This window comes from Heptranchias perlo, unplaced genomic scaffold (genome assembly GCF_035084215.1).
Source record: "Heptranchias perlo isolate sHepPer1 unplaced genomic scaffold, sHepPer1.hap1 HAP1_SCAFFOLD_55, whole genome shotgun sequence".
Classification (NCBI taxonomy): domain Eukaryota; kingdom Metazoa; phylum Chordata; class Chondrichthyes; order Hexanchiformes; family Hexanchidae; genus Heptranchias; species Heptranchias perlo.
Window position 1 is genome coordinate 4955985 of NW_027139570.1, and position 10813 is coordinate 4966797.

The window sequence follows — 10813 nt, forward strand, 5'->3', positions numbered from 1 at the left end:
CCTTCTATTCCTTTCTCCCTCATGTGCTGATCTATCTTCCCCTTAAATGTCCCTATGTTATTTGCCTCAGATACAACCTCGTAGTTGCAAGTTCCACATTCTAACTACTCTCTGGGTAAAGCAATTTCTCCTGAATTCCCTATTTGATTTATTAGTGAATATTTTATATTTATTACCTGAAGTTTTGGACTCCCCACAAATGTAAACATTTTCTCTACATCTATCCGAACAAACCCTATCATTATCTTAAAAACCTCGATCAGATCAACCCTCAGCCTTCTCTTTTCTTGTGAAACGAGACCCAGTCTGTTCAGCCTTTCCTGATAAGAATATCCTCTCATTTCTGGTATCATCCTTGTGAATCTTGTTTGCACCTTCTCCAATGCCCCTATGTCTATAATATGGAGACGAGACCTGTTCGCAGTATTCCAAGTCTGGTCTAAACAAGGTTATATACAAGTTTAACATGACTTCTTTGCTTTTCAACTCTATCCCTCTGGAAATGAATCCTAGTGTTTGATTTGTCTTTTTATGACCTGATTAACCTGGGTCGCTACTTTTAGTAATTTGTGTATCTGGACCACTAGATCCCTTTGCTCCTCTATCCCGTTTAGACTCTTATTATCCAAGCAGTGTGTGACCTCCTGATTCTTCATTCTGTAAGTTTATTAATTCCCTCTTGCATTTTGATGCATTCTTCCTTTGTATTAACTAAATCCCCCAATTTGGTGTCGTCCCCAAATTTTGGAATTGTACTTCCGATTCCCGAATCCAAATCGTGAATGTAAATTGTGAAGAACAGTGGTCCCAGCAACTGGAACTCCACTTCCCACCTTTTGCCAGTCTGAGTAGCGACCCTTAACCTCTATTCTCGGCTTTCAGTTTTGTCACCAACTTACTATCCATTCAGCCACCTGACTCTGACTCCACGTGCTCTGAACTTAGCCATGAGTCGACAATGTGGTACATTATAGAAGGCCTTCGGAAAATCCAAATATATCACCTCTACTGCATTAAACTTGTCTGCACTTTCTGTTCCTTCTTCAAAGATTTCAATCAGGTTGGTCCTGTCCTTTGGGATATCAGATTAAGCCTTGGCCGGGTTACTTGCTCTTGGAGCTCACAATGCTGGTTTTCTTCGGCAGCAGCACGGCCTGGATATCAGACAACACCCTGAGCGATGGTCACCAGTCCCAGCAGCTTGTTGAGCTCCTCGTCGTTGCGGATGGCCAGCTGCAGGTGTTTGGGGATGATGCTGGTCTTCTTGATTGTCCCTGGCCGCGTTGCCGGTCACCTCGAGGATTTCAGCCGTCAGATACTCGATGCACAGCATCCAGATAGACCGGGGCTCCGGCACCCACACGTTCAGCATAGTTCCCCTTTCGCAGGAGCCTGTGAACACGGGTAACAGGGAACTGCAGTCCGGCCCGGGATGTGCGAGACTTGGCCTTGGACCGAGCTTTACCGCCGGTTTTTCCTCTTCCAGACATTTCCACAATCTCACAAACACTTTCACAAAGAATGAAGAAATCCTCCCGCACTCGCCCTTCTTATACCTTCTGGGGGAGTACAGTGGGGGCACTTGTGATGGGTCTCTCTCAGAGTGTTTACACTGCCCGCTCACCCTCACTGATATTCTATCTTTGAACTGCTGTAATATTGTCCTTTAGTAATATTGCTGCTCCTCCTCCTTTCCCTATTTCCCTGTCCTTTCTAAAGATCTTATAGACTTGAATATTAAGCTGCCATTCCTGCCCAGTTGGTAGTCAGGTCTCTGTAATGATTTCATGGAATTATTTAACTTTACTCAAAGGCTGATGTGAGCTGTGGTAAAATGTATTTCCAGCTGGTCAAGTATTGCAGGTATCGACTGTCTCTTCAGTCCGATATCAGGTGAAGAATTACTGGCTGGTGTGGAATTTCCATTGATTGGGGGTTGGTGAAATCTACTGGGCGGAAACAGGAACTGCAACAGAGCGAGAAAGGATCCGTCAGAAACCAGTGAAAATGAAGAACAAAATCCAACAGCCTGCAGTGTCTGGTCAGGATCGGATGTTTGGGAACTATTTTATTGTTGGTTATTTTTAGCGATGGTGGTGTAGTGGTGAGCATAGCTGCCTTCCAAGCAGTTGACCCGGGTTCGATTCCCGGCTATCGCAGTTAAGTGTTCTTGTTCGTTTATTTCGATCAGAAACTCTTAAGTTTGCAATCGAATTTGATGCAGTTCAGTTGGATTTTGTTTCCAAAACATAATCGGCTGCTGGAAATACTGAGTTACCAAGAGTCGAATGAGAGTGAGGAAGGGACATGATATGTTAGCCTTTATTGTGAGGGTGTTGGAATATAAGAGTAAGGAGGTCTTGCTGCAACTGTAGTATGAGGAAATATTGTCTAAAATTGGCCAATATTCGGTGGAGTTTGGAAGAATGAGAGTTGATCGCTTTGAAATGTATAAAATTCTTCGACGGCTTGACAGGGCAGATGCTGAGAGTCTGATTCCCCTGGCTGGAGAGTCAAGAACTAGAGCTCATAGTCTCAAGATAAGGGGTCGGCCATTTAGGACCGACATGAGGAAACATTTCTTCTCTCAGATGATTGTGAATCTTTCGAATTCTCTGCACCCCAGAGGGCTGTGGATGCTCAGTCGTTGAGTTATATTGAAAGCTGAGATCGATAGATTTTTGGACTCTTGGGGAATCAAGGGAAATGGGGATCGGGCGGGAAAGTGGAGATGAGATCGAAGATCAGCCATGATCTTATTGAATGGCGGAGCAGGCTCGATGGGACATATGGCCTATTCTGCTGCTATTTCTTATGTTCTTATTAAAGAGCTTTATTTCCAAGTGTGCTGACGACAATAATTTAGGTAGCACAGTAAACATTGTAGATGGGAGCAGACATTTGCAAAGGGACATTGATAGATTAAGTGAGTGGGTGAAACTGTGGCAGATGGAGTTCAACGTGGGGAAGTATGAGGTTATCCCTTTGGACCATAAAACGATAGATCAGTGTATTTTCTAAATGGCAAGAAGCTAGGAACTGTGGGGGAGGAGATAGATTTAGGGGTCCAATATAGAAATCACTAAAAGTGATCACTAATTCACTGAAACAATGTTAAAATGGAGATTAAATTTTGATCTTTATCTCAAGGGAATTGGAAAAAAAGCAGTGGAAGTTATGTCACCGTTATACAGAGCTCTGGTTAGGCATCATTTAGAGTTCCGTGCTCAGTTCTGGGCACCGCACTCTCTCTAATGGCTTGGAATGAGAAGGGGTTTTTCATTAAAGGAAGCTCACTGAAATACAGGGTTTTTGAAGAGTTATGATCAGAAATGGGAGCGGAGCTCATTTCCTGCTTCACACTGTTACAACACATTGAGGAGAACAGCATCAATGAAGATAAAGGGAATGAAATGAAATGTGTCACACAGTTACATCTCGCTGCTCTGTCTGACCATTTTAGTCGCTACTTCCCTGCAGAGGGATTTGAAAATTTGAAGGAAAAGCGTTGGGTGAAAGATCCTTTTGCTTTGGGAAATCCTGAATCAATAATGAGGCTAAACTTGATGCCTGAGCAAGAAAACGAGCCGGTGCGACTCATCTGTGAACACATTGAAAACACGCCACAAGTCATTCAGATTGTCATCTTTTTGGATCAGTGCTTTCAAAGAATATCCTCTGTTATGATTCGTGTTCTGTTGTTGCTGCCGTTCACAACAACCTACCTGTGCGAAATGGGATTTTCGACTTTGACATGGTTAAAAACAAGAGAAAGAAACTCAACAGCGCACCTGATATGCGTGAAGCACTTTCATCCTGTGATCCAGATTGGAACGAGATCATGACCAACTGACAGACCCACCCCTCACATTAAGTAAGTGAAACTCAACCTGATCTTCTTTTACTGTATTTATACTGTATTTAAAATGTTTTTCAAGCAACGTCGATGTCTAATTTTAATTATTACTTGAAGTGAATTGAAGAGCGAGCATGGACTGACCTTTATTGGGATTTGATGAAAACTCCAGTCTGAAGTTATTATTGTTTGGGGTTCCTGGGGGAAGTGTTTTTCTTCCATTGTGTCACGAGAAAAATAGTTTGAGAAACTCTGTTCTACATTTTACGGTCAGTGTCTGTTCATCAAACCCGCTCTGAGTTCCTCAGTCTGTTTTTCCAGAAACGGTCTGTGGGCGACGCGGGCAATAGAACATTGACCCACAACCTGCGACTAATGGCGGCCGGAGAGCCCACAATCCAACGCGCCCCAGAAACCCCTCTATCTCTCCAAGGCGCTGATTTATCCGGCCGGCTGCCCTTGCCGCGCCTGCGCGCTGCGCCCCTTCGAATGGAGATAGACCGTATTCTATCGCGCGCGGCATTCTGGGTAAGGTCATCCGCCATTGTAAACCCATCTCGCTGATAATTCTGTGATGGGGTTTAGAAGGACGAGGTTCATCCAATCAAAAGCAAAATAATGCGGATGCTGGAAATGTGAAATATAAAGAGAAAATGCTGGAAATCCTCAGCAAGTGGAGAAAATCATCCTCAGGTTTCTGGTTGGAACTAGCAAACGTGCTTTTGGACGAAGCAGAAATTAGCTCAAGGCCGTTCTCCTAACTTTACAGACAGCCTACAGCTTAACATGTTGGTGCTGAGGCACAGGAAACCTCTTTTCCTTTCTCAAAGCTAAAAGCTTTCTGTGTCTGCCCGAACACTGCTGTTTTGCTCGAGCACTTGCCTCTGCTCACCAGCAGAGAGTGCCTTTGAGTACCAACACGTCAAACCGCTTTCAGGACAAAAAGTCTTCCATCAGTCAACCAGACAGACAGGGCTCTCGCTGCTCCCTCAAGCTGGAGGCGGCTGTTCCTTCCCGGTGACCTCGTCTGCCTTCCGCAGGCTCGGGCTCTTCTCAGCATCATTCACGATTACTGTGGCTTCCCGTTCTGTTGTTGCTCACTTGCTGATGTACGATATCGCCGATTGGAGCAAAGTATTGATTGTATTCAGGGAGGGGCTAACCCAAGGCAAGATTTCTCTGCTGGCCATGGAGCTGCTTGGAGGCGAGTGCAAAGCAGCTACTGTGAAGGGCAGGTACCGAGGAAATCTCCGTCAGGCCCACGTGACTGCACGAGTCGGGGTGTTCAAAACGGTGAACAATCACGAAACAAGGATCTTTGCTGCTTCCCTCCGATCGCTCAGCTGGTAGAATAGAGGATTATCGTGGAAAATAAAGCAGAGTCACCCTTTGGTTGCTGGTTTATTTCCGGCTCCAAGTAGCGAATGTGATTTTGGAATAAGAAGCAGTTAGATCAAGGCCGCTCACTGCGGCTTCCCGTTCAGCTGTTGCTCACTTGCTGATGCTCGATACCACCGATTGGAGCAAAGTATTGAATATATTCAGGGAGGGTGGCAATTCGTGGCGCTCCTTAGAGGCGAGTGTGAGGCGACCTTTGTGAAGGGCAATTCCGCCACCGCAGTTGGGGAATTAGCGCCAATAGCAGATAGTTTGCTTAACATGTGAGAAATAGCGGGATCGATATCCAATTCTCCACTCACTTTTTTACCTTGGGGAATTGTCCCAAAACAAAAATCGTGTCAGTTTTCAGCAAATCCATAACCCACGTCAATCCGAAGCTTCGCTAAAGAGAGGTCAAGGAGCAGCAAATCATTTGGTGTGCTGCAGTAAGCAAAAGTTTTTGATTTTGGTGTTTAGCAAAGATGGAAAGATGAAGTGAGACATCGAAAAAAGCTTCACAGGTCCTGATATCTTTTCTGTGGATTGAACTCAGGATTTACAAAGTTAATAAAACTAATGCATTCCTTGCTGTGTTAAGAGCGTACGAACGATGGAGACTGCCAGGCAGCAGTCACAGTTAGGACAGTTTGCAAGCTATCTAAAGTCATAAAGTAATGGATAGTTTGCAAAAACAATCCAGTCAGGGAGGAGTTGGCCAGACAATCTTCCGATTTATCATTAGACACGATATCCACTGCTCCACTGGTCTCGGGTGTGCAGAGAAAGTAGCAGCTCACACTGCCACAGCGCTGCGGTCTGAGCAGGAAATGAGTCAGTCTCGGTCATGCACACGTGACTCCACGAGTCCGGGTGTGTCAAAAGGCGCACAGTGAATATTGACCAAAGAGAGCAATCCTGGCTGCTTCCCTTCGATCGTTCAGCTGGTACAGCGGAGGACTGCAATACAATTAACAGATAAAAGTCATCCTTAGGTTTCTCGTTGGAACTAGCGAACTGGAGTAAGCAGAAATTAGCTCAAGGCCGTTTTCTTTACTTTACAGACAGCCAAAAGCTTAACATGTTGGCGCTGAGGCACAGGAGACCTCCTTTCCTTTCTGAAACCAAAAGCTTTTTGTGTCTGCCTGAAAACGACAGTTTTGCTCGAGCACTTGCCTCTGCTCACAAGCAGGGACTGCCTTTGAATAACAACACGTCAAACCGCACTCACTTTCAGGCAAATTAGCCTTCCATCAGTCAGTCAGACCGACAGACAGACAGAGCTCTCGCTGTTTCCTCAAGCTGCGGCTGCTGTTCTTTTCCGATGACCTCGTCTGCGTTCCGGAGGCTCGGGCTCTTCTCGGCATCATTCACGACAACTGTGCCTTCCCGTTCTGCGGTTGCTCACTTGATACCGCGGATTGGAGCAAAGTATTGAAAAAATTCAGGGAGGTGGCAATTCGTGGCGCTGCTTGGAGGCGAGTGTCAAGCGACTATTGTGAAGGGCAATTTGATTCGCCAGGCAGGGGAATTAGCTCAAATGGTAGAGCGCTCGCTTAGCATGCGAGAAGTAGCGGGATCGATGCCCGCATTCTCCACTCACTTTTTTGCCTTGGGGAATTGTCCCGAAACAAAAATGGTGTCAGTTTTCAGCAAATCCAGAACCCAGGTCAATCCGAAGCTTCGCGAAAGAGAGATCAAAGAGCAGCAAATCATTTGGTGTGCTGCAGTAAGCAAAAGCTTTTGATTTTGGTGTTTAGCAAAGATGGAAAGATGAAGTGAGATTTGGAAAAAAGCTTCACAGGTCCTGACATCTTTTCTGTGGATTGAACTCAGGATTGACAAAGTTAATAAAACTAATGGATTCCCTGCTGTGTGAAGAGCGCACGAACGGTGGAGACTGCTCGGCAGCACTGCCAATTAGGTTAGTTTGCAAGCTATCTATAGTCATAAAGTAATGGACAGTTGGCAAAAACAATCCAGTCAGGTAGGAGTTGTCCAGACAATCTTCTGATTTGTCATTAGACACGATATCCACTGCTCCACTGGTCTCGGGTGTGCAGAGAAAGTAGCAGCTCACACTCCCACAGCGCTGCGGCATGAGCAGGAAATGAGTCAGTCTCGGTCATGCACACGTGACTCCACGAGTCCGGGAGTGTCAAAAGGCGCACAGTGAATATTGACCAAAGAGAGCAATCTTGGCTGCTTCCCTTCGATCGTTCAGGTGGTACAGCGGAGGACTGCAATACAATTAACAGAGAAAAGTCATTCTTAGGTTTCTGGTTGGAACTAGCGAACGTGCTTTTGGAGTAAGCAGAAATTAGCTCAAGGCCGTTTTCTTTACTTTACAGACAACCAAAAGCTTAACATGTTGGCGCTGAGGCACAGGAGACCTCCTTTCCTTTCTTAAACCTGAAAGATTTTTGAGTCTGCCCGAAAACGGCTGTTTTGCTCGAGCACTTGCCTCTGCTCACCAGCAGGGCGTACCTTTGAATAACAACACGTCAAACCGCACTCACTTTCAGGCAAATAAGCCTTCCATCAGTCAGTCAGACCGACAGACATATCTCTCGCTGTTTCCTCAAGCTCGGGCTGCTGTTCTTTTCCGATGACCTCGTCTGCGTTCCGCAGGCTCGGGCTCTTCTCGGCATCATTCACGATTACTGTGCCTTCCCGTTCAGCGGTTGCTCACTTGCGAATCCTCGATACCGCGGATTGGAGCAAAGTATTGAGAAAATTCAGGGAGGTGGCAATTCGTGGCGCTGTTCGGAGGCGAGTGTGAAGCGACTATTGTGAAGGGCAATTAGTCTCGTTACGCAGAGGAATTAGCTGAAATGGTAGAGCGCTCGCTTAGCATGCGAGAAGTAGCGGGATCGATGCCCGCATTCTCCACTCACTTTTTTACCTTGGGGAATTGTCCCGAAACAAAAATGGTGTCAGTTTTCAGCAAATCCAGAACCCACGTCAATCCTCAGCTTCGATGAAGAGAGATCAAGGGGCAGTAAATCTTTTGGTGTGCTGCAGTCAGCAAAAGTTTTTGATTTTGGTGTTTCGCAAAGATGGAAAGATAAAGTGAGACATGGAAAAAAACTTCACGGGTCCTGGTATCTTTTCTTTGGATTGAACTCAGGATTTACAAAGTGAATAAAACTAATGCATTTCCTGCTCTGTTAAGAGTGCACGAACGGTGGAGACTTCCAGGCAGCACTACCAATTAGGGCAATTTGCAAGCTATTAAAAGTCATAAAGTAATGGACAGTTTGGAAAAACAATCCAGTCAGGTTGGAGTTGACCAGACAATCTTCTGATTTGTCATAAGACACGGTGTCCACTGCTGCATTCGCCTCTCGGGAGTGCAGAGGAAGTAACAGCTCACACTCCCACAACGATGCGCTATGAGTTGGAACCGAGTCAGTCTCGGTCATGCACATGTGACTCCACGAGTCCGGGAGTGTCAAAAGGCGCACAATGAACATTTACCAAAGAGAGCAATCTTTGCTGCTTCCCTTTGATCGATCAGCTGGTACAGCGGAGGACTGTAATACAATTAACAGATAAAAGTCATCCTTAAGATTCTGGTTGGAACCAGCGAACGTGCATTTGGAGTAAGCAGAAATTAGCTCAAAACCGTTTTCTTTACTTTACAGACAGCCTACAGCTTAACATGTTGGCGCTGAGGCACAGGAGACCTCCGTTCCTTTCTTCAACCTGAAAGCTTTGTGCATCTGCCCGAAAACGTCTGTTTTGCTCGAGCACTTGCCTCTGCTCACCAGCAGGGCAAGTGCACCTTTGAGTAACAACACGTCAAACCGCACTGACTTTATTACGAACAGAAGACAAACACACGTCTTCGTTCAAAAACCACCCTGCAGGTGGACACATAGTGAGATAAACACAGGGCAGAGATGCAGACAGTATCCGGAAACATCGGGAAGTAGACAAGAGAAATAGATTGAGCGCTTTGTTATCAGAAAAATGTCTGAACCTCCACGGTCAATGAAAGGGCTTTTGTTGGTCGGTTTCCCATTGAACCGGATAATTCGGGAGAATTTGGTAGATGCTTGGTTTGGTTCCCTTGACCCCACCAGCGGAAAAGGTTTGTCGATCCCACCCGACAACTCGTTTCAAAAGCCACTCTGTCCAAAGCAAATATATCTTTCCAGATTAAAAGGGAATAAAACTTGAAAAGAGCGTCACTGTGGATCAGTTTTCTCTCACTAAAAGTAAACTGTTCAATTAAGTAAAAGATGCACTTTCCAAAGAATCAGGGAACAGCCACTGTCTCCCTTTTTGGCAGGAGAAGAAAATCGATGTGAATGTTTCTGGAGACCAAGTTCCAACATAATGTTCCTGCCCGGAATCGAACTGGGGACTTCTTGCGTCCAAAGCAGACGTAATAACCGCTACACTACGGAAATGGATAATATTTCACTAAACAATGGGCAACTGAATGGTGTCCTCTCTCTGCTCGCAGTTGGAATGTGTTGTTTCAAGTGCAGCAAGAGATGCAGACAGTGGCTGTTCCCCCTTTGCTTTAAACACTCTCAGGGTGGTGGGTTTGAGCCCACGTTGGGCGAGTACCGTTTTAAACTTTTCTGCTGCTTCCACCGGTGAGCCCCAGCTCTGACACTTCCCCCACCCCCCTCTGTCTCACCGCGCACAATGGGGCCGCGCCCGGGCTGAATCTCTCCAATTAGGTTTCCGCCCCTGTCGCAGCATGAAATGGTCCTTATCAAAGTCACAAATGATACCGTATGTGACTCCCACCATGATAAACTATCCCTCCTCATCCTTCTCAAATACAATATCTCACCGTGCTGTTATGCTGTTTCCTCTCTCTGCTCTTATTTGGAATGTGTTGCTTTTCCGTCTGACAACACTTAGTATCATCGTATTATGTTAGTCCACAAGAGGAGATCATTCGGCCCATCGTGCCTGTGCCGGTTCAAACGCACATTTTCGTTCAAAATTCGTTCAGGAATAGATTGAGTGCTTTGTTATCAGAAAATTGCCTGAACCCCGACAGTCTACAGCTTTCCACCTCGATATCAACCACACGGCCTATTTTTGTGTCACCCGCAAATTTCTTCATCATGCCCCCTACGTTTAAGTCCAAATCGTTAATGTGTACCACAAAAAGCAAAGGACCAAGTACCGAGCCCTGCGGCACCCCACTGGAAACAGCCTTCCAGCCACAAAAACACCCGTCGACCATTACACTTTCCTTCCTGCCACCGAGCTAATTTTGGATCCAATAAGCCACATTCCCTTGGATCCCATGGTCCTTTCCTTTTTTGACCAATCTACCATGTGGGAACTTTTCAAAAGCCTTGCTAAAATCCATGCAGACGACATCAATTGCGCTACCCTCATCGATCCTTCTTATCACCTCCTCGAAAAATTCAATCAGGTTCGTCAGACACAACTTCCCCTTAACAAATCCATGCTGACTGTCCTTGATTCGTCCGTGCCTTTCGAAGTGACAGTTCATCCTGTCCCTCAGAATTGATTCCAATAATTTGAAATGGAGTCTTTCGCCTGCTTGCTGCAATTAAAGATAAGGCGGTTATGTGTAATCAT

The 10813-nt window shown here is 45.7% G+C and overlaps 1 non-coding gene and 1 pseudogene across 1 annotated transcript; one reads left to right on the forward strand and one right to left on the reverse strand.

Moving 5' to 3' along the window:
• Positions 1-1103: 1103 nt before the first annotated feature.
• Positions 1104-1490, reverse strand: LOC137315446 (histone H2A-like; annotated as a pseudogene).
• A 597-nt stretch (positions 1491-2087) lies between these two features.
• On the forward strand, positions 2088-2159 carry trnag-ucc (transfer RNA glycine (anticodon UCC)). The gene has a single exon. It is a non-coding gene; the product is annotated as a tRNA-Gly (tRNA).
• Positions 2160-10813: the final 8654 nt, after the last annotated feature.